Source organism: Chiloscyllium plagiosum, chromosome 35 (assembly GCF_004010195.1).
Source record: "Chiloscyllium plagiosum isolate BGI_BamShark_2017 chromosome 35, ASM401019v2, whole genome shotgun sequence".
Lineage (NCBI taxonomy): Eukaryota > Metazoa > Chordata > Chondrichthyes > Orectolobiformes > Hemiscylliidae > Chiloscyllium > Chiloscyllium plagiosum.
The window spans coordinates 8,387,380-8,412,625 of record NC_057744.1 but is presented as its reverse complement, the minus strand read 5'-3'; positions in this window follow the sequence as shown (position 1 = coordinate 8,412,625).

Genomic DNA, 25,246 nt, shown 5'->3' with positions numbered 1-25,246 from the left:
AAATGAACCCTGAGGAGGCAGTGACCATAGTATGATAGAACTTACCTGCAATTTGAGAGGGAGAAGGTGGTATTTGAGTTGACTAAAGACAACTACAGAGGCATGAGGGAAGAGCTGGCCAGAATTGACTAGGAGAGAAGCCTAGCAGGAAAGAGAGTGGAACAGCAATTGGCAGCAGTTTCTGGGAGTAATTCCCCTACTGCTCTACATTTAACCCAGAATAATACACTTAACTTACACATCCCTGAACACTATGGACAATTTTAACGGCCAATTCACCCAATCTGCACATCTTTGGATCGTGGGAAGAAACTGGAGCACCCAGAGGAAACTCACACAGACACAGGGAGGATGTGCAAACTCCACACAGCCAGTCACCCGAGTTGGAAATGCTGCCTTGCCCTGCATGAAAGTCAGTCTTCTTTCCATTAACTCTGTCTATATTTCCCAGCTGGGAAAACAGCCAACATAATCAAAGACCCTCCCATCCCAGTTATAATGTTTTCCACCCTCTTCCTTCGGGCAGAAGATACCAAAGTTTGAAAACGCGTACCAACAGATTAAAAAAAAGCTTCTTCCCTGCTGTCATTAGACTTATGAACAGAGCACTCACATATTAAAGTTGATCTTTCTTTGCATCTTCTCCGCAGCTGTAATACTATATTCTGCATTCGGTCCTATTACCCTAATGTATTTATGTCAGGTTAGCATGCAAAACTTTTAATTATCTTGTATATGTGACAGTGATAAATCAAATCAAACCTTGTTTTTTTTTCCCGGATGCTTTCGAATGAATGAAATAGGCTTTCAAAGAATACTTGCTGTTGTGAAGAAGGAATGGCAGCAAGTTACAGGTGCACTGCAAGATCCCACAAACCTCTTAATGACTGGATAAACAGTGTTATTGGTTAAGTGATAAATCCTAGCCCAGCACCAAGGAGATCTGCTCTTCTTCAAAATGGTGTGTATTGTGTCCAACTGAGAGGGCAGAGGTAGCTGTCTCACTTGATAGATTGCTGCGTCACAGAGTGGTTCTCCCTCAGTACCATAATGGAGAAGCAACCGAGACTCCTTAGTTCATCCTACAACAAACCTGACTGCTAACACACTTCAGTTCTGTGTGAAGAGGGATAATTTAACCCACACTTGGATGGCAATCCCAACTCTTCTTTTTATTCTCACGTGGGACATGGGCCTCACTGGCTGGTCATTATTTATTGCCCATTCCAAGTTGTCTATGAGAAGGTGGCATTGAACAGACTTCTTGAACTAAGTGAAGCTGGCATTGATCCATTGTTTTCCTGCTTTAACTGAAGTTGTTCCCATATCATGGTGCCCGTGGCATTCATTGGATCTGCTTCCTCTTCACTGGTGTTACCAGACACTCAGTGGGAGCAACTACTCACCTGGTGTCTGTGCTGCTGCCATTGAAGTAACAGCAGTAATGTAGTGGACCACTGTGTTTTCCGACATACTAAGATTCAGGGAATGGCACGGTGACTCAGTGGTTAACACTGCTGCCTCACAGCGCCAGGGACCTAGGTTTGATTCTAGCCTTGGATGACCGACTGTGTGGAGTTTGTGTGTTCTCCCTATGTCTGCGTGGGTTTACTCCAGGTGCTCTGGTTTCCTCCCACAATCCAAAGATGTGCACGTTAATGAATTAACCATGCTAAAATTGCCCATAGTGTTCAGGGATGTGTACGCTAGGTAGTCAGTGGAAAAGTAGGGTAATACGGTAGGGGAATGGATCTGAGTGGGATACTCTTCGTAGGTTCGGTATGGACTTGGTGGGCCAAATGGCCTGTTTCCACACTGTAGGGATTCTATGAATCAATGTTGTGGTGGTAATGTCACTGAACGAGGTAACTGTGGATCTAGGCTAACCACCTTGGGGTTCAAATACCATCTTGACATCTGGTTGAATGTAAATGAAACAGCCTCATTCAATTAGTTAAAGCTAAACTAAAACTGAAAGCTAATCTCAGTAACAGAAGCCATGCAACAATTTTGATTTTTTTTTCCAATTAAAAAAAACTTGCTGTTCACTGATGTCCTTTTGGGAATTGAATCTGCCATCTCACTTAGACTGGCTTACATGTTACTACAAATTGACTTCAGCTTCACTCTGCAAAGCCTACTCAATTCAAGGGCAAGAAGGAATGGGCAAGAGATGCTGTCCTTGCCAGTGACACCCACATCCCATGAAAGAAAAAGTTTGTGTTTAATTCCAAGACCTAATATAGGGTGTCCCCAATTTATGCAAGTCTGATTTATGAACACAATCCCACACAGGGCTGTAATTTTTTGACATCTGAGCATTTCCTGTACTTACAGATGACTCCTTCATATTGTTGCACATTGTGTTCCAACTTGCAAACACGTCGACTTGGGAACAGGCTCAAGAACAGACCCATTCACTTCCGTGTAGTAAAACAGTGAATTTAAAATGAGCAAACTTTCCAAATATTTTAGCTTAAAAATGGAAATTATGCAAAGAGCCATGTTCTTGGAGGGAGGTGGGAGCCAAGATTGGAATGTGAATCTCTGAGCAGGGGAGAGAAGGAACACTTTACAAATTAAATGTGGGATATTCTAGTTCAGTCTGTGTTTGAAAAGACCTTTAGCACAGACAATGTCTTTATCATGTACGTTACAAACAAAAAAAATCAGTCATAGGAAGCCTAAGGGTCTGTCAGGGCAACTTACTTCAATTTACCATGTTATTGTTCCAACACCTTAAATATGTAATTTAGGCCAGACAAGCCTGGAGATGTGTGTTTGGGAATGTGTTGGTGCAAATAAGAGAATCTCCTTCAATCCTCATTGCAATCACTAAACTCCTTTTCATTCATGGACTAAACATCATAAATTATTCTCAACATCAAAGTCCTTTTAGATCAAAGTTCAGAAAAATCTTGTCTATCTCCTCCAAAACAATTACAGAGAATACTGGTTTGCCAGCATCAGTAGAGAGAGAAACAGATTCTCATTTTGAGCCTGGTATAACTCTCTTTCAGCACCTTTGTCTATCCCCTAGTTGTTATGTACTTGTTTTGCTTGTGGGCCAGTGATTTGTTGACAGTACCAAAACAAAGGCTGGGCTCTTCCCAAAAATGGATTTGACCAAAATACGGTTGAGTTGAGAACTCAGTCAGAAAGATGTGATACATATTCAATGCTCTGCAACTTTTATTTTGTGCCGGGATAATTTTCTAGTTTACTAACAATGGCTAATTTGTTCCAAAGTATTTTGTCCTCCCTGTTGTATGAAGGTGTAAGTGTCTGAAAGAGTTAACACTGAGGAGTGCCTTCCCCACCACCCTCAACCCATGATGTCATATCATACAATCACAGAATTGTTCATTTAGTCCATCATGCTGATCACTGGCACCAGCAAATATGGACTTGGTGGGAGGATAGTTTGAAGGAGTAAGACTAACCACCCAGGTCCTCCTCACAGACTCTGGAACAATCCTGTGTAAATTGTACTTTGTTGCAATCATGCAATAAACTACATCGTGTGTTATGTGGACAGCACGGTCAGTGGTTAGCACTGCTGCCTCACAACAGCAGGGACCCAGGTTCGATTCCACCCTCAGGCTACTGTCTGTGTGGAGTTTGAACATGCTCCCTGTGTCTGTGCAGATTTCCTCCCACAATCCAAAGCTGTGCAGCTAAGGTAGATTGGCCATGCTAAGTTGCTCAGGGATATGCAGGCATGGGGAACACAGGGATGGGTCTCACTGGGATACCCTTGACTCGATGGCCTAAATGACCTCTATCTGCATCGTAGAGATTCTGTGATTTGATTTAAGACAAGAGTCACTTCTCCTGGAAGGATCAGTGGGTTTTCCTCTACCACACTAGACCAAGCAGGTCCTATAGATCCCAACCAGCAAAGAGGATTGTGGCTACAACCTACTCAGCATTTGATGTAGATCATTCAGACAACATTCCTCCTGTGTTGTGAATAGATTTTGCACTGCTTTAAAACCTTGACTCTACAATTATTAAAACTGATTTGGTATAATAGGGAATGAACATCTTAATGATGGTGATGTAACTAACCATGCAACCCTGAGCAGAGCTTGAGAGAAGCTCAGGAGTAGTCTGATTATCAGAGAGAGCTGTGTTTAATGTCATGTTTATCAGAGTGGACTTTGGGAGTTTTAGTCCTGCTTTACTTCAGGTCTGTATTTTATGTTTGGTAAATCAAGCTTCTGTTTGAAATGCTTTCTGTGTTTCCTACTGGATGTTTCCTGACCTGCTGAGTGTCTCTGGTGTTTGCTTGGTGTTGCTCTAGATTTCTAATACTCTCTGTATCGGTGCCTATGTTCTAACTTGTTCACTGCCTCTTCAGCAAATTTAGATTAGATTAGATTAGATTACTTACAGTGTGGAAACAGGCCCTTCGACCCAACAAGTCTACACCACCCCGCCGAAGCGCAACCCACCCATACCCCTACATTTTACCCCTTACCTAACACTACGTGCAATTTAGCATGGCCAATTCACCTGACCTGCACATCTTTGGACTGTGGGAGGAAACCGGAGCACCCGGGGAAAACCCACGCAGACACGGTGAGAATGTGCAAACTCCACACAATCAGTCGCCTGAGGCAGGAATTGAACCCGGGCCTCTGGCGCCGTGAGGCAGCAGTGCTAACCACTGAGCCACCGTGCCACCCAAATAGCTGTGTAATTTCACCTATGGGATCTTCTATATTTTTCTCAAAGCGTTATGTGGCATAATATTAGATACATGGAGAGATTTTAACATTATAATCCCATGCACAAATATATAAAAATATTAAACATGAATGTAGACAACATGTGCATATCATAACAGTTAAGAATTAAATTGATTGCACATAGCCAATAAAACACTGAATTACAAAGCAAAGGAATGGGGATGTTCCAGTGAAGCTCAATATAAACTTGAGGAATATCTTCCAGTTATAGAGGGATGCAGTAAAGTACTGATAATGTATTTGGACTAGTAGTCCAGAGTGGGAGACAATGACGTCTGCAGATGCTAGAGATCAGAGTTGAGAGTGTGTTGCTGGAAAAGCACAGCAGGTCAGGCAGCATCCGAGAAGCAGGAAAATTGATATTTCAGGCAGAAGCCTTTCATCAGGATGCTGCCTGACCTGCTGTGCTTTTCCAGCAACACACTAGTAACCCAGGGTGTCTAGCTAATGTTCTGAGGACTTGGGGTGAGTCCCACTGAGCCATATTGTGGCATTTGAATTCAATAAAACCTGCAAATAATCAGTGAATATATAATTGTCAATTGTTGTAAATACTCATCCATTCACTTATTTCCTTGAGGGAAGGAAACCTATTGTCTTACAGATATTTTCTAACCAGTTCAGAAAAATTTTCACACACCTCTGAATCACGGGGCTAACTACCATTGCACCCAAAGAGCCCTTGGTCTGTCCTACAAGTGACTGCAAACCCACAGCAATGTCATTGACTCTTAACTGCCCTCTGGGAAATTGGGATTGGGTATTAAATGCTCATCTAAACAGTGATACTGACATCCCATGTTGAAAATTAGAATTTTTACAACTCTTTGACTGAATCATAGAATTCCTACAGTGTGGAAGCGGGCCATTCCAAAAATTTACCAACATTCCAAAGATTCACCTCTCTCTGAATGAAGAAATTTCTCCTTTCCTGAGTCCTAAATGGCTCGCTCTTATTCAGGGAAAGTGTGTATTGTACGTGCTGTGGAACACGCCACTATCAACTAATGATTGGTACAGAGTGCTGCCACCAATCCTCCTTTCCACTTTTTCAAAATAAGACTTACTGGAGTTAGACAGCCCTTTGCGGACACTGTAATAAAAGCAAAAATCAAACTGCTAAGTCCACCTTTCTAGGTATTTTTAAATTCAACCTGTGCAGACATATTATGAACATAGCTCTGTGGCAGATAGGACTTGAACCCAGGCCTTCTAGGCCCTAGACAAAGGGACCCAATCACTGCAGCAAATGATCCCTCAACTTCATAAAGCTTTTAATCTATCAGTTCAGAGTTGCTGTTACACTATTCTGAAGCAGGTAAGACTTGAATTCAGGCCTCCTGACTCAGAGATAGGGACACTACCACTGTACTGGTACACAATCTAAGGACCTACTTAGTTACAAATGGTAGAGGATGAACTGCTAATGAGTTTTGATGAGAAGAGACAATTGTCTTAGCAAGATTCTGTTTATTGCATTCAAACAATAAGCATACATTGCCTTCTTAACCAAAATAACTAAGATTATGAGGACATTGATGACCCACCTGCCTCCATTGAGATCTTGAGCTAGCCTCTATTTTACCTCATGGAAGACTATATGACATAATCAGGTTGGAGAAGTTCCTAATACAGTCTCTAACATTAACCCTTTCAGAACCATTATATTACACAACAGGTTAGGGGGATAGGGTAGGGGGCTGGGTTTGGGTGGGACACTCTTCAGCGGGTCAGTGCACATTCTCTGGGCTGAATGGCCTCTTTCCTCATCATAGGAATTCTACGATCCTATATTCAAAACCTAGCCTCAACTGCTTTGCTGAGTAAAAGAATTCCAAATACTAACACAACTTTGAGAGATGAAATTCTTCCACATCTCTATCTTAAATGGCAAACGCAATGTCTTTAACTTGTGCCCCCTTGTTTAAATTCCCCCACAGGAAGGAAACATGCTCTAAATCCTGTCAAGCCCTCTCAAGCTTGTTACCTTCCAACTCCAGTGAATATAGGTGCAACCTGGTCAACCATTCATCATAAGACAACATTTCCATCTCAGGAATCAGTCTGGTGGACCTTCTCTGAACTATTTCAAGTGCATGTATATCCTTCTTAAAAAGATCAAAATTGTGCATAGTACTCCAGTAAACCAATGGCCTGCATAGCTGTAGTAGGACTGCCATACTCTTACAGTCTTGTTTCCTTGCAATAAAGACCCAATGTTCCAATGAATTTTCTAATTACTGTACCTGCCTGCTAACTCATTGTTATTCACATACAACAACACTCTGATCCCTTTCTATTGCAAACTTCTGCAGTCTCTTACCATTTATATGGTATTATGTTTTTTCTTTCTCCCGTATCCTTCATGCTAAAGTGGATAAACTCACATTTATCCACATTATCCTTCATCTGCCAAATATGTGTTCATTCACTTATCCTATTGGTATCCCTTCGCAGACTCTTAGCTTGCATTTGCACAAACAAAGTTGGCATGGTAGCTCAGTGGTTAGCACTGCTGCCTCACAATGCCAGGGACTCGGTTAGATTCCAGCCTCAGGCGACTGTGTAGAGTTTGCACATTCTCCCCGTGTCTGCGCGCATTTCCTTCAAGTGCTCCGGTTTCCTCCCACAGTCCAACGATATGCAAGTTAGGTGAATTAGCCGTGGGAAATTGCACGTAGTGTCCAGGGATGTGTAGGCTTGGTGGAATAACCATGGGAAATGCAGGGTTACAGGGATAGGGTAGGGGGTGGGATGCTCTCTGGAGGGGCAGTTGTGGACTCAATGGGCCAAATGGCCTGCTTCCATACTGTAGGGATTCTGCAACCATAAATCTGTAGAATTGTTGCCGTGGTTGTCACACAGATAGGAAAAGCACAAATAAGTCACAATTAAGAACACAATACTGAACAAAATGTTTACATAATGTGTGCTCAATCCAAAACATGTTTCGTCTTGCACCTGAATAAGATTTTTAAATAATGGAAATCAGAATCTAGTTGAACAAAATAAAAGAGGTACATGTTTCTGGGAATGTGGCTTTGAAAGAAATCTGACTTTTTGGCTTTCAAGTGATTCAGTAACAATATGGCACCAGTCCTCACTGTTCAAAATAGCCTTCGTTGGCCCTTTACCACTGTTACATTTGGCACATAGCACCAACAGGAGAAAGGGACATCTTAAGGAGGTAAGGCATGTGCCAACATCCATAGTCCAAGCATAAGCCTCCAATTGACACCAGAAGTCCTAGAATACAAGAAATAGGAGAAAAAATAGGCCATTCGGCCTCTCAATCCTACCTTCTCATTCATCAAGAACATGCCTGATCTGCCTGGGTCTCAACTCCTTTCTTGTGCAAGTTCCTAATAGCTTTCAACTTCCTGAAAATCTACCTACCTCCTCTTTCAATATTTTCAGTGATCTAGCTTCTACAATTCTCACTTACCCGTGTTCAAGTGAATCTACTTTGAAATCCCAAAATTCAGGTTATCTGAAGAGGGAGCAATAATAAGAAATGTATTGAGAAAGACAAGGTCAAGGAGAAAAAGTAGTCACCATCCTCACTGCAGTTCTGGAGATAAATGTAGCTTTGCCCTTTTTTCTGTCGCCAACCGCGATCTTCTCTCTGATTCTGCTGAAGGTTCTCACTGTGTTGAAATGTGATTCCACTTACATCACCTTCAAGACTACTCAGCATCCATTCTTCATTCCTAGTCAAGATAAGATCTGGTTTTAAGGGTGCTGGCCCGCTGATATTCTATCATTATGTGACAATGGCTCTTTCCAATAAAGAGTCAAAAGTTCAGGAGTGAAAATGGAGGTAGACAGTAATAGTCATATAAAAAGTAGCTGCCTCCATTCCACTCTTTAATTAGGGAGAGACAACTGGTCACCACACCTCAGACAGAGGGAGAGCATGAGAAGGAGAGACCGTCACAGTAACAGCAGCAGCTACAAGATACTGTTGGCATTACCTTACTTGCCATAACCAGCCTTCCAGCCAACTGAGCTAACATTGCTAAACCTGTTTGAAGCTTGTATTGATGGAGGGATATATGTTGGCCAGACCCCAGCAACTTTGAAATGATGCCCAAGTAATCATTTAGTTCTATTGCCTTCCCTTATGACCTCTGAGGATGAAGAACAACATCAGAACAGGCTGTGAATTCTTGTTCCAAAAGAGAAGTTGCTGGGAAAAGCTCAGCAGGTCTGGCAGCATCTGTGAAGAGAAATCAGGGTTAACGTTTTGTGTCTGGTGACCCTTCCACAGAACTGTGCTTTTTTTGTTGTCTGAACTATAGCATTGTTTGACAGGATGGCATCCCAACAGTGTTATAACATCACTGATGATTAATATTGAAACAGTAAGCACTCCTGTGTGTACACTGGATCTCTGTAATTTACCAGAACAAACTCTATTTGAACTTCTGTTCCTAGTGGGTTACAACTGAAGCATCAACTCCTGATGCTGCCTGGCTTGCTGTGTTTTTCCAGCCTCCTGCCTGTCTACTTTGGATTCTAGCATCTGCAACTTGTTTTTGGTCTATAACACAATTGTGTCAGCTGTTAAATAACCCAGTGTACATTTGAGATTCAGTCCCTGGCTTGTGCAGTCAGTCTATCCCAGAAAAGGCAGCCAGTCTGGGTTTTACTGTCTCCAGTTTATCCAAGGGAAGTGTAATCTTCTGTTGCTCCCGTTCATGATTGCCCACATACATTTCCTGGAAGCCCGATGTATCCTCAATTTCCCAATCTTTCTGGTGAAAAGATGCCATCAAGCAAGCAGCAAACCTGTCTGATCATGTAATGTCTGAAGGCTGTGAGTTTCCCCGACACCAGGCTTCAGTTTTGATAGTCCTGAATGTCCCATTCAAACAGGGAGAGTTGTTTGCTCAGTTTGAACTTGACTATAACCAGCTATCCTGCCACAAGCCCAGTGATGATGGGCAGTCCTTGAGATTATGCCGAGTTGGTCTCACACATGTATATTTGGGGTACCCAATGGTTTGTTGGATTTTTACATGCAGTGTGAGTACTTGGGAATTTGCGAGGTTTTAAGGCCATCCCGCGCATATATTTTTTCAATATTTGTTCACAGAATGAGGGCATCACTGGCTAGACCAGTACTTATTACCCATCCCTAATTGCCCAGAGGGCAGTTAAAAATCAATCACATTGCTGTGGTCCTGGAGTCACATGTAAGCCAGACCAGGTAAGGATAATATTTCCTTCCTTAAAGGGCGTAGGTGAACCAGATCAGTTTTGCCAACAATCGACAATGATTTCATGATCATCATTTGACCCTAATTCCAGATTTTTAAAAATTGATTTCAAATTCCACCATCACAGGATTTGAACCCAGGTCCCCAGAATATTGCCTGCATCCCTGGATTAATAATTGAGTGATAATACCTCTAAACCATTGCCTTCCTCCTTGCATACCTGCAAACTTAATATTTGGAGTGACATAGTCATGACGAAATTACTAAAACTTATGCTGTTCTTACTGGCAGGTCCAAATTCATATCCATTGGACCTGCAACTAAGCATGCTACACAATCCTGCTCAAAAACAAATCATAAAATCCTGTTAGAGTTGCAAGACTAATCAGTCCCTGCTGGTATGTACAATAGAATTTGTCGTCTTGACTCACTGCCTCCACCTATGTATGGCCAGTCCAATGGTAAACGTGAATCTGTTGGGCTGAATGGCCTGTCTCTTTGTTGTGAACATTGTATGTTGTCACACAAAAAGTGAATGGTAATTGGGATGATAATTAATCATTGACTTGTCTTACATCTGGCCTGACTTTCTTTTCTATTGGCCTCATTGACATCTATTGATCAACAATAAATGTTCAAACTACCCTTTCAATGTCACATCTAGACAGGACAGTAGAGGGTGCCAAGTGGCTAGGAGACAATCAGGAAAAACAAAATGGAAAGTAAAAGAGAAATAATGTCCAGGAAAAGATAATATTTGAATAACTGCAGGTAGTTCAATGCTTAATCTGGATGTAGTACAGTACAACTCAATGTGAATCTGACAAAATTAATTTCATTTCCTTTATCAGAACTTCGCAGCCTTCTTGAAATAAGAAGCAGGAGATATTATAGAAGCTTTTAGAAATCTTTCTCCTCATCATCATGCAGTCTATGCCCTCCAGAGTTTATTTCCTCCTCCCCCTTCCTTTCCCCTTGCCTCCTCACCACATCACTGTAACTTCTTCCTGTTCCCCTTCCTAATTTTGATGAGTTATTCAACTGAGTTCAGTCCCTTGATAAGAATTCTGAACTACATGCAGTGTGGGTGGCACAGTGGCACAGTGGTTAGCACTGCTGCCTCACAGCGCCAGAGACCTGGGTTCAATTCCTGCCTCAGGCGACTGACTGTGTGGAGTTTGCACATTCTCCCGTGTCTGCGTGGGTTTCCTCCAGGTACTCCGGTTTCCTCCCACAGTCCAAAGATGTGCAGGTCAGGTGAATTGGCCATGCTAAATTGCCCGTAGTGTTAGGTAAGGGGTACATGTAGGGGTATGGGTGGGTTGTGCTTCGGCGGGGCAGTGTGGACTTGTTGGGCCGAAGGGCCTGTTTCCACACTGTAAGTAATCTAATCTAATCTAATCTAATCTTAATGCTGCCTCGCTTTATCATTCACAACTAGTCAGATGAACAAAGTTTTTTAACTTCAATTAATGTTGACCCAGAGGTTTTAATAATACCATATTGGCAGTACGATTCATGGATATACCCCCAAACTAAATTTCAATGCAGTTTCAGTTAAGATTTAAACCTCTAATATGAAATACTGCAAGCATTGGCTAACTAACAGAAGACAGAGCTGGAATGCAAAGGGCATTTTCATTCTGGTCATTGAAATAACTGCAAAGAGGCTGGTATCCCATCACCAAGTCACCCTTTATTTACATGTGCACAGTACATGGCCTCTGACCATCCAGCTCAGAGCCAGTCCCTGGACTGTGGAGACCTGAGAATCACAGAATCCCAGCAATGTGGAAACAGGCCATTTTGACCCTCTGAGGGCCACGCTGACCCTCTGAAGAGTATCCCTATCCTTTTACTCTCCAGTTCCCTGACTAACGCACGTACGCATCCCTGAACACTATAGGCAATTTGACATGGCCAATTCACCTAATCTGCACATCTTTGGATTGGAGGGGGGAAACTGGAGCACCCAGTGGAAACCCGCACAGACACAGGGAGAACATGCAAACTGCACAGAGAGTCACCCAAGGCTGGAATTGAACCTGGGTCCCCGGTGCTGTGAGGCAGCAGTGCTAACCACTGAGCCACCGTGCTGCCCTTTCAACTCTGAATCTCCTATTTATATCTGTCAGCCAGGGCTCTCTGAATGGTCCAGGTCAACAATCCCAATCAAGGAACTCATAGTTAATGAGATCCACTTAGTTCTGATTCTAATTAATACAGTCACCTGGAACAAGTGCAGTGCCACAAGGATCAGTGTTGGGGCCACAATTATTCACAATATATTTCAATAACTTGAATGAGAGAAGAGAATGTATATTGCCAAATTTGAAGATATCACAAATATAATTGGGAAGGTTGGTGAAGAGGTTGCCACAAATCGTCTGCACTCTTGATGAAGTGAGTGGGCAAAAACTTACCAGACGGAATATTATGTGGGAAAATGTGAAGTTATGCACTTTGGCAAAATGAATGGAGGAGATCAATTTTATTTAAATAGGAAAAGATTGCTGAAAGCTGCAATGCGGACAGATTTAGGGGGTCCTTGTGCGTATAAGAACAAAAAGGCAGCATACAAGCTCAGCAGGTAATAGGGAAAGCAAATGGAACATTGGCATTCATTTCAAACGGAATGGAGTATAAACATAGGGAGATCTTGCTAAAACTATACACGGCACTAGCTAGATCACACCTAGCATGTACGAACAGTTCTGGTCCCTTTATCTAAGAATATTCTACTGTATTGGAGGCAGGCCAGAAAATGTTGACTCGGCTGAAGTTTGGTGGTGAAGAATTTTCTTATGAAGAGAGTTTGAGAAAGTTGGGCCTGTACTTACTGGCCTTCAAAAGAATGAGAAATGAGCCGTTTTTTTAAACCTAGAAGATTCTTAGAGGGCATTACTGGTTACATATGGAGAGATTGTTTTCCTTGTGGGACAGTCTAGGACCAGAGGACATAATCTCAGTAAGGAGTGCCCCAGTTAGGACAAAGATGAGGAGGAGTACCTTCTGTCAGAGAGTATTGAATTTGTGGAGTTTATTACTACAGAGGGCTGTTGAGGTTAGGTCATTATATATATTCAGGGCTGAGATGATGGATTTTTAATCAGTAAGGGGAATCAAGAGTTGTGGGGAAAAGGCAGAAAAGTAGATTATCAGCTCAACCATGATCTCATTGAGTGGTGGAGCAGATTCGATGGGTTGAATGGCCTACTTTTGCTTCTATGTCTCATGATCCTTATTTTAAAGAAGAATTTAGTGAGGTAGGGGTTGGTGTTCTCTCCAGTGTCCTGGCCCATTCTGGCTCCATAGCCAGCACTTACAATCAGATCATCCAGTTACTATCATTAGACTTTGGGATCCAACAATGTGCACTAATTGGCTGCTGCATTACCCTCTAGTGCAACACTGACTACACTTCAAAATTTGGAGATGCCGGTGTTGGACTGGGGTGGACAAAGTTAAAAATCACACAATACCAAGTTATAGTCCAATAGGTTTAATTGGAAGCACTAGCATTCGGAGCGCTGCTCCTTCATCAGGTGGTCATCTTAACAATCTTAGACTCCACAACCACCTGTTGAAGGAGCAGTGCTCCGAAAGCTAGTGCTTCCAATTAAACCTATTATACTATAACCTGGTGTTATGTGATTTTTAACTTTGTACACTTCAAAAGTAATTCATCAGGTGTAAAAATCTTTGGAACACGCTAAGGTCATGGAAAGAAACATCAGAACCCCCAGTCTGGGTGGTGTGGTCTTGATTCATCTGCTTCACAACTGCCGATGATTGCCTTTTTGTTTTTATTTATTTCTTCATTCATGGGATGTGGGCTTTGCTGGCAACATTTGTTTTCTGCCCCAAATTGCCCGTGAGAAGGTGGTAAGCTGCCTTCTTGAATCACTGCAATCTGTGGGCTGTGGCTACACCCACAGTGCTTTAGGGAGGGAGCTCCAGGACTTTGACTCAATGGCACTGAAGGAATGGTGATGTAGTTCCAAGTCAAGATGGTGAGAGGTCTGGGGGGGGATCTTTCTGGTGGTATCTGCTGCCCTTCTATATGGTGGTGGAAGTGAGTTTGCCTTGTAAGAAGAGAAACAATGAGCTTTACAGAAAGCTTGGGCAACACAACGACAACTGGATCCAAGCCTAGTGATATGTTAGAAACCAAGGAATGGGGCTCTTTTTAAATGTGTTTAATCAATCTGATCAGACATGTTATGGCACATCTTTAGAGTGGGTCTTGAACCCAGATTTTTGGCACAGTTTTTGGGATACCACCTCTGCATTCCCAGGGACCCAGCTACCTTTTTACTTTATTTTGAGAAGTATCTAAGATGTTTCAACGTTTTAGATATTTTCTAATCAACCTGCTCAAAGATGATATTACATACCTTCAGAGCAGACGGGACTTGAACTCAGGCCTGTCATCTTTCTTTATGTGCTCAAACACAATCAATTATCATGCATCACCTAGTTATCCTTAATAATATCCAGAGGAACCCTAATTATCTGAACAAGTCAGGCAGGCGGTATTTTGTTCAGATAACTGATTATTCAAATAATCGATTTGGCCTGAAAGAAGGGAAGCCAGACAGATTTAACACTGTGCTGTACCGGAGAGTTTGTTTAAATCTATAGTTTTGATGAATCTGTTATTTAATCAGACTAATCTTTGCATTTTGCAAATTGCAGGTTAAACTGAGAAGGACTAAACCCTTGCCATCACATAAATATATGAAATCCCAGCATTAAACAAGGTCCCAAACAGCTTCTACAAACACAAGATCATTTGTCAGTTTCCGCTGAACTCAGTGTTGCGATAGAAAGACCGAGGCACCTCCTTGCGCATGTGTTTACTGTCTCTGCCATTTTTTTCATGAATGACCCGGTAAAGTGACGGGAATAAAGTACTTACTTTTCCAAAGGGCTGTGTAACTAATCCTTACAATCGCTGTTGTTTGAGCTACTTGTGTTTCTTTGTTTTTGCCAGCATTTTCACATGTTCTTCACCGCAGGCAATCTGAATACACTTACCTCTTTGATGTATTGTTGTTATGGGACCTTGAGATCTTATTTAGATAATCTGAAATTCGGAGAATTGATATTTGGATAATCGAGGTTCCTCTGTAATTGATTTAACATTTACACCTAGACTAATGTACAATGTACTATCTGGATGTACCTGATCTGTTTTTGGATAAGGTGCTGGTGCTCAATATTTACTCAGCTATTGAAGAACTTGGATTAACCTGAACTCAATATTGATCCTGAACTTTTAAAGTGAATCACAATGTGGACTGCATTTCTCTGGAAAAGCCTAATTAGCATAACTTCTAACTATGATGCATCCAAGTAACTGCTTAAATGACAGGTGTTATTATGTGATTGCTGTTATCATTCCTACTATCAAAATGATATCTTTAGACAGCACAATGCTTCCTGTAGTATTCTGCTTGTTACTGTGAAGCCAAAACAGACTGCAGTTATGATGATATCTGACATTCTTCAACCAATAAAAAGTAATGAAGTGTTCTAATCTTCATCTTGTGGGCGGCACGGTGGCACAGTGGTTAGCACTGCTGCCTCACAGCACCAGTAGACCCGGGTTCAATTCCCGCCTCAGGCGACTGACTGTGTGGAGTTTGCACGTTCTCCCCGTGTCTACGTGGGTTTCCTCTGGGTGCTCCGGTTTCCTCCCACAGTCCAAAGATGTGCAGGTTGGGTGAATTGGCCATGCTAAATTGCCCGAAGTGTTAGGTAAGGGGTAAATGTAAGGGTATGGGTGGGTTACGCTTCGGCGGGTCGGTGTGGACTTGTTGGGCCGAAGGGCCTGTTTCCACACTGTAATCTAATCTAATTCATTTACAATCAGTTATCCCCCTTTTAAATTACGGGGGGTCCCAAGTTACAAATGTCCAACTTCTGAACACTTGTACTTATGAACAAGATCCCACACAGTGTGTGTTAACATTAATTTTAATGAACCAACATGTGAATATTTCCTGAAAACAACAAATGTTGGAGATCACAGCAGGTCAGGCAGCATCCATGGAGAGAGAACAAGCTCACGTTTAGAGTCTAGATGGTTCTTCATCAGAGCTGAAATGGACAGTGGGGAGGACATACGATAGTGTAAGGGGAACGGACAGGGGGTGGTGGGGGAGAGGTGTGGGGGTAGTGGATGTAGGGTGCTAGTGGTGAAAAAATGTTGATAGTTCAGATTAAGTGATTGGGATGTGAGAATGGCACAACAATGGTGTGTTCTCATGCCAGACTGGAAAGGACAGACAGTCTCCAGTGGGAAGGGGGTGGATGGCAGGGGATTGAGGACATGATAACATAGAATCCTTACAGTGTGGAAACAGGCCCTTTGGCCCAAGGGGTCCACACTGACCCTCCAAGGAGTAACCCATACAGACCCATTCCCCTACTAGACACATTTACCCCTGACTAATTCACCTAACCTACACGTTGCTGAACATTATGTGCAATTCACCCAACCTGCATATCTTTGGACTGTGGGAGGAAACTGGAGCACCTGGAGCAAACCCACACAGACAAGGGGAGAATGTGCAAACTCCACACAGACAGTCACCCGAGGCGAGAATCAAACCCATGTCCCTGGCACTGTGAGGTAGCAGTGCTAACCACTGAGCCACCGTGCCACCCCAAAATAGAACTTAACAAGCTAAAAAAAGGGAAGACATGGTTCACAATTTGATGGTGTTGAACTCAATATTAAGTGCAGATGGCTGTAAGGTGCCTAGTCTGAAAATGAGATGCCGTTCCTCCAGTTTGCGCTGTGATTCACTGGAACACTGCAGCACACCAAGGACAGACACATGGAGGTGTGAGCAGGATGTTGTGTTAAAATGACTGGCTATAGAAAGGTCAGGATTATGCTTGTGCGTGGACCAGAGGTGTTCCGTAAAGTGGTGACCCCATCAGAGTTTCCTTACACTTACAAAGAGTCATTATTTCCTGTACTGTAATGTACTCTGACTTGCATGCAAATCGACATGCAAATGTATGTAAGAATAAAACCCTTTCACAACCCAGGGACTGCAAATTATTGTAAAACAATTAGCAAGAGTCTCTTTTTCTTCAACAGACTTCTGACGTGTTTTTTTTTGCCTGTTTTTATTTATCTGGGCAATATTTAGGTGTGCCGACATGAATTTTGAAAGAGAATATTTCAGATTCAGAGATTGGAAAATAACATTGGATTAGATTTTGTAGTTAGGAATAAACAGTGCCAACCATCCTTTCCATTTCAACATTGTTTCAGGTTGGCGATAAGCTTCTACACTGGAGTTTGCTGTGATTAAAGTTACTTTGAAATCACATCCCCTGTGGAGGATCTTGGGCAAGTTACTTTGTGTCGGTTTTACCACTCCATTCGAAGGAGGATTATTGAACTGTCCAGTGTCTGAACTGGGAAGTGAGAATTGCCCATTTAATTCAACACCAAATCATATAGAGGAAGCAAAATAAAAAGAGACAAAGGAAGATGGGATCAGGGAAAAGGAGTTAAAAGAGATCAGGTTTAAGAAAACGGAGTGACATTTTTAACAACTCCAACAAGTATTAAAGTCTGAATACTGATCCTAGCATCCCTACAGTTCAGGAGGAGGCCATTTAACACATCGGGTCTTCACAGCCCCTCCAAAGAGCATTCCACCCAGACCCACTCTGCATGGGGCTTTTCCCATGGCTAACCTGTATACTATGGGGCAACATTTAGCATGACCAATCCACCCAACCCGCACACCTTTGGACAGTGAGTGGAAACCACAGCAAACCCATACAGAATGTGCAAATTCCAAACAGACAGACACACAAGACTGGAATTACACCCAGCTCCCTGGTGCTGTGAGGCGGCAGTGCTAGCCACTGAGCCACTCTGCACCTACAAGAGAGGAGCTGATGCAGTAAGCCTGCTGCTTTGCTATCATATCAGTCTTCCTATGATTTAGGGTGATATTTGTTGACTCTGTATGCCAACCCTGCCCTGTACTGGTTTCCTCAATATCCAATTAGTGTGCTACCATATGGAGAGAAACATGCAGATCAATGTCCAGTACTATCGTGCTTTCATCCTGCAGTAGTCGGCTGCACTACCCACCCAAGGGACAGTTACTGGGTGACAAGGATTATCTGCTGACCACGTGGCTGATAACTCTGGTATTCACCCCAGGACTTCACAATAGGAACCATCCTTCAACATGAAATGTAGCAGAGCTGATTCTTAGTCAGCATTCTGTCAAGGGGATGTCAAGATTGCATGCTACATGACTTCACCATGATGAGGGGTTAGCCCTTGCCACCCGTTAAGTTGCAAGAAGCTTACAATGTGAGCAGGAAGAGAAGAGGCAGCAACATAGACGATGTCGAACTTTCTAGCTGGGCTGTCCATGACAATCTTATGAAAGTGAAATAAGGAAGGTGGAAATGAAATTCCCCATGGACTTCCTTGGCTTCCATTTACACTGTCACTGACCAGCATAATCTTGATGTAATTTCTGCATTCTATTGAACATGCAAAGATTGATTATGCACCTTGAGCCTCATGCCCAGGACTGGTGGCTCTTGAATTTAGCCCCTGTTATGTCTGAAGAATTCAGTAACTTAGTTCCTGTTCACAATGGGCCCATCTGGGTTTTAAGGGAATATACAGAAGATGACTAAAATGATGTCGGACATGGGACACCTGAGCCTAAAGGAGAGTGGGAATGCATTTTTCAAAGAAAGGTATAGTAGAGATCTTATTACATTTTACTATGTTCACATTAACACTAATAAATCGAGCCTGGGTATATCATTTAACATAACCGCAAGATCTCAAATGGAAGAGAGAACAAACAGTTTGAAGCTAATTACTTGGTCGAAAGAGAAATTATGGAACAATCTGCCCAGGGCAATGGGAGAAATTAGCAGTTTTGGTGAGTTCAAATGCAAACGAGAGTTTTTGATTTACGAAAAGTACAGGAATTATAAATGTTGCAGTTTAATGCTCCCAGTCCAAACCTGCAAACGATCTGAAATTATTTTTTTTATGATCATGTTCCTGAAACACTTCCTGATTGTCGTCCACTCCTTAGATATGATGACTGATGAAGCCTGTTCTGTATTTGATTTCCTGATAGTCACTGCCATTACACAGAGCTCTGTGCAAAGAGAGGTCAGTCACTAATTTCATCCCACAATACTTTGAGGCCAGTTCGACAGTCTTGTGTGTGTCCAATTTGTTTGAGGAGATGAGTTCATCTTTTCTGGACATTTTTTTTTATATAGAATATATCTTGATTTGTCATTTTTGCAGATTGATTAGCAGGGATGAAATTTTCATTTATATCAAATGTACTTAGTGTGCGGTATCAACCAGGCCTTTGTACCGTTTATATGACAGCCATGTTTTGCCTGCCAGATATATATTGGTACAGTTACCAGATTATATTTATATGTACGGAACTGTTTAACTTACTACCTGAAGTATAACTCCTTAGATATGATGAGGGGCTTTGTGAGGGGCAGGTCATGCCTCACAAACCTTATCGAGTTCTTTGAGGATGTAACTAGAAAAGTTGATGAGGGTCGAGCTGTGGATGTGGTGTATATGGACTTTAGCAAGGCATTTGACAAGGTTCCCCATGGTAGGCTCATTCAGAAGGTCAGGAGGAATGGGATTCAGGGGAACATAGCTGTCTGGATACAGAATTGGCTGGCCAACAGAAGACAGCGAGTGGTGGTAGAAGGAAAATATTCTGCCTGGAAGTCTGTGGTGAGTGGTGTTCCACAGGGCTTTGTCCTTGGGCCTCTACTGTTTGTAATTTTTATTAATGATTTGGATAAGAGGATTGAAGGATGGGTCAGCAAGTTTGCAGATGACACAAAGGTTGGAGGTGTCGTTGACAGTATAGAGGGCTATTGTAGGCTGCAGCGGGACATTGATGCAGGGATGGGCTGAGAGGTGACAGATGGAGTTCAACCTGGATAAATTATTATAAGAAAGATGTGGATGCTTTGGAGTGGGTTCAGAGGAGGTTTACCAGGATGCTGCCTGGACTGGAGAGCTTATCTTATAAGGAAAGGTTGACTGAGCTCGGACTTTTTTCATTGGAGAAAAGGAGGAGAAGTGGGGACCTAATTGAGGTATAGAAGGTAATGAGAGGCATAGATAGAGTCGATAACCAGAGACTATTTCCCAGGGCAGAAATGACTAACACGAGGGGTCATAATTTTAAGCTGGTTGGAGGAAAGTATAGAGGGGATGTCAGAGGTGGATTCTTTACACAGAGAGTTGTGAGAGCATGGAATGCGTTGCCAGCAGCAGTTGTGGAGGCAGGGTCATTGGGGACATTTAAGAGACTCCTCAACATTCATATGGGGTCACAGAAATTTGAGGGTGCATACATGAGGATCAGTGGTCGGCACAACATCGTGGGCTGAAGGGCCTGTTCTGTGCTGTACTGTTCTACGTTCTATGTTCTATGTTCTATAACGTTGCATTTGTTACTGAAGTGAGCACCGTAATAAATGCCATACCTGGGGGAAGAAATTAAGTTCCACATCACACAATACACAAGAAGTAGTAGATTTTTGTATCTGTGAGTTTCCTCTCTAACTCTGGTTTCCTCCCACAAACCAAAGATGTGCAGATTAGGGCGGATTAGCCATGCTTAACTGCTCATAGTGTCCAGGAATGTGCAGACTAGGTGAATTGGCCATGGGAAATGCAGAGTTACAGGTATGGGGGGGAAGGGGCAGTTCTCGATGGGGTGCTCTTCGGACGGTCAGTGTGGACTAGATAGGGCGAATGGTCTGCTTTCATACTGTAGGGATATTATGATTCTATGACTTCATTTGAGCTGTTATTTTTGTTGTCTTGTAAATATTGAATCCTCAAATCTGACTGATCTTCCACATCACATAAATTCCACCAAATGAAATTGGTTAAATGTATCCTTTATTGACATTGAGTTTCATCTGCCACATTTGTGCTCATCCAGGCATGATCCCTTGGAGGTCTTATGGTCCTCAGAATTAATTTTATATCTCTTTGTTTGTATCTGCATTGTTGGGCACCAATCCTGTTATCTCTATAATCTAAGTTCACAGGTGGCACGGTGGCACAGTGGTTAGCACTGCTGCCTCACAGGGCCAGAGCTCTGAGTTCAAATCCCACCGCGGGCAATTGTCTGCGTGGAGTTTGCACATTCTCCCCGAGTCTGCGTGGGTTTCCTCCGACAGTCTAAAGATATGCAGGTTAGCTGAATTGGCCATGCTAAATTGCCCGTAGTGTTAGGTGTAGGGGAATGGCTCTGGGTGGGTTGCTTTTCGGTGTGGTCGGGCGGTCGGTGTGGACTTGTTGGGCCGAAGGGCCTATTTCCACACTGTAACTAATCTAACCTAAATCAAGGTAAAAAAGTGAATTGAAGTAGTTCCAGAACCAAAATCATTGAAGTAGTTCCAGAACCAAAATCATTGAAGTATTGAAACCCACTTAAAATTATCAAGAAAAAGATGTTCTTTCTCTTTCCAACTACAAACAGATTTACCTTCAATTTGCTACCTTTGCCTTGATTTAATATCCCTTTGCAGTTTCCCATCTGATACCATTTACTTCATTTCCAAATTCTACATGAGAAGTGCCATATCAATAAATATTGCGTTTTCTCTGAAATGATGGCTTGAAAAATTAATTTATTAGACATGGTACAGTTCTGTCAAAGCCTGAAGTCTTCCCCAACATCAGCATGAATCGTGACGCACATTGAGAAGAAGGATAAGCTTGAAAATGTATCTATCTAGCTTCAGAAGATGATTGACATGCTTTCCTACGTTTTGTTTATGTTTCTTGAAAGCAGGCAAAGACTAATTAGCTTCAGTTTTTTCTTTTGATGGACAGCCGATCATAAAATTTATCTCCAAGTGATTTGCCTTCAGTTCACCTCAGGAACGCATGGTATTCGGGTCCTCATGATCTTAAGGGGGAAACACTAGTGTGGTAGATTTGTGATAGATTAATAGACTGCACGTGACACAATGTGATACTCCTGCCCTAGTGAAATGGCGGATACTCCTGCATACCAAGAGCAAAGCCATCGGCACAATTTGTTAATAGACAATGAATAGACTTAGCAGTGAGAAAAGGCAATTAACTGCAAAACGCAAATCTTTCAATGCCACTTATTATTCTGTGAATTCCTCCCTATGCTGTTAAATATTTAATCTGAAAATACTTAGGTACCTGCTCTAATGACGTATGTATTCAAAACTGATCATTCATAATCTAAAGGCATTAGCTGGATTAACATGACAGCACTGATGGAACAAGGTTGAAAATAGATGCTGCCTAGAGCAAGATAATTATAATTAATATAAGTATGGTAAAATTTACAGACACTTTCATGATTCAGCTACGTCAAATATACGCTGTACTAGGAGGCTGGATGAACACAGCAAGCCAGGCAGTGTCAGGAAGTGGAGAAGTCATTGTTTCGAGAGACCCTTCATCAGGGATCTTCTCCATCTCTTGATGCTGCCTGGCTTACTGTGTTCATCCAGCCTTCTGTTTGTCTACCTTGGATTCCAGCATCTGCAGGTTTTTTTGTCTCTAATCGATGCAAATCTACTCTCTCGATACTTAATATTCTAACTTTTGTTGTGATTTTTCTGTTTTTATTTGAGGAGAATTCTAATCTACGGTAGCTCTCTTCCCATCTTCTCCAACATATTGAATATATTGCATGTGCTTCCTTCATTGATCTTGCATTATCCCCTGAAAGCATTCAAACATGTTTGTCAGAAATGACTTCTTTCTTTACAAATCTATTCTGACTGTTTTTGATCAATTCTGGCCTTTTTAAATAATGATTAGGACTGGTGCACAGAACTTTTTTTCCTCATAACTGTCTAACTACTAAGCTCAAGCTAACTGACCTGCAATCTCACCCCAACTCTGGGGCAGCGTGGTGACTCAGTGGTTAGCACTGCTGCCTCACAGTGCCAGGGACCTGGGTTTGATTCCAGCGTTGGGTAGCTGTCTGTGTGGAGGTTGTATGTTCTCTCTGTGTCTGCATGGGTTTCCTCCGGGTGCTCCGGTTTCCTCCCACAATCCAAAGATGTGCAGGTTAGGTGAATTGGCCATACTAAATTGCCCATAGTGTTCAGGGATGTGTAGGTTAGGTGCATTAGTCAGGGGTAAATGTAGAGCAATAGGGTAGGGGAATGGGTCTGGGTGAGTTGCTCTTCGCAGGATCGGTGTGGACTTGTTGGGCCAAAGGGTCTGTTTCCACACTATAGGGATTCTATACAACTCTGTTCTGTCTCAGATCATCTGCTACCAGAATCCTCAGATGTGCCTCTATTACCTCTGAATTCCCCATGGTCCACCTGTCCATGGACTTAAGAACAGGCAAACGCTGCAGCTTAAATGCAAGAGTGATGATTAGATTCGATCATGTTGGAGATAGTCATTGCATGGCTCTTGTATGGTATGAATGTTACTTGTCATTTGTCAGCCCAAGCCTGAATATTTTCCATGTTCTTCTGTATTTGGATATGACCATTTTCAGTATCAGAGGAGTCATGAATGGTGCTGAACGCTATGCAGTCACCAGCAAAGATCTTCATTCCTGTCCTTAAGATGGAGGGAAGGTCTTTGATGAAGCAACTGAAGATGGTTGGGCCTAGGATACTACATCGAGGAAGTGCTGCAGAGATGTCTTATGATTGAGAGTTTGACTTCCAACAGCCATCTTCCTTTGAGCTACGTTTGACTCCAACCAGCAGTGCATTTTCTCTGATTTCTGTTGACTCTAGTTTGACTGAACTTTGTTCCAAATTTGCTGAACCACATGCCATACAGGCCACCAGTGGTCTATCTCCCAGAATCAAACCCTGGGGTAGAAGTCCTATCCACCAAGAGCTGCTGCGAAAGAGAGGCCGGAGCCCTCATGTTGTACCATGCTGCTGACAGGATGGAGGAACCCAACACCACACTCACCCTTCCCAACCCCAACCAGCCCAGAGTCCCAGGATCACAGAAGGTCCAGGACCAAGGTAAGCAATGGAGCAGTGATGGGGGTGTTTCTCAGGTTGAGGACCTTGGGTAGAAAGGGGCAGAGTATCAGCAGCAAGGGACAGAGGCGGTTCTTAAGAGGCAACATGCTGCCCAAATTCCAGTTTCTCGCTCAGACACAGATTTCCTTGGATCGAGAGGCCTACTTCATACCCCTCCCCTTGCCAAGATAACAAGCCACTCATTGAGTTGTAGGTAAAGGCTTTGTTGCTTGACTACACGATGCCAGGAGCTTGTTTAATCCCAACTTTGGTAAATTGAGGTCCATAAATGGTCCTTAACTGGTGATGGGGAGAGAAGTTTGATCTTGGTCCTTCCTGCAAGGAAGTTAATTCTGCTGGAGGCAGGAATGTGGCAGGGTTTTGGGCTAGCTCCATTCCATCTAATTAATCGACTTAACAACCTCCAATCCTGACACCACCAGGAGCACAAGTTTCCGCCCAGGGAAAAATTTTCTTTCTTCAGCTCCTGTCTCTGGAATTATGTCAAACAAGTTCTTCATTTGTTCACCAGCATGATCTTTCAGTTCCATCAGCCTGAGGCAGACTTTCCTGTCAATTTGTTCTTAATGTTTGTGTACTTGTGATATAATAACGATTAAGTGAAGCAAAAAGGGCTGACATAAAGATAATGTTGTTTATTTTGGTCTTTTTGTAGCTGCCAAAAGTCTCAAAACAGAATACAAGTGTTTTGTTAGCCTTTCAGGGCATCACCCTTAACACCACTATAATGTCATCAGGTACATAAACCAGTATTATATTCATTGTTTTATATGTTGCTATCGATGCCTTCTTGAAATAATTTCTTCATAGTGAAAAAGTGAACCAGTGTGGATGAGGATAACCACCATCTAAATAGAAGAATCTCTTGTGGTACCACCAAGGTTACCATTGACCAGAAACTGAACTGGACTAGTCATGTAAATATAATGGTTACAAAAGTCCCCTCAGCATCCACTCTCAGAGTTGAATCTGTCATAACACTAAACTGTGTTGTAATCTGATTCAATTCAGTTACAAATCATCAATAATTATGTGGAATGTACAATATAAGGGCTCTCTCTTTGCTTTACCTCCTCACAAACCTTGCTGGTTCTTAATGGTAGCTTAGAAGGAGTTGTATGTTCCATATCCTCAAACTGTATTTGTGGATTTTTGATCTGAATCCACCTGTAGATTTGT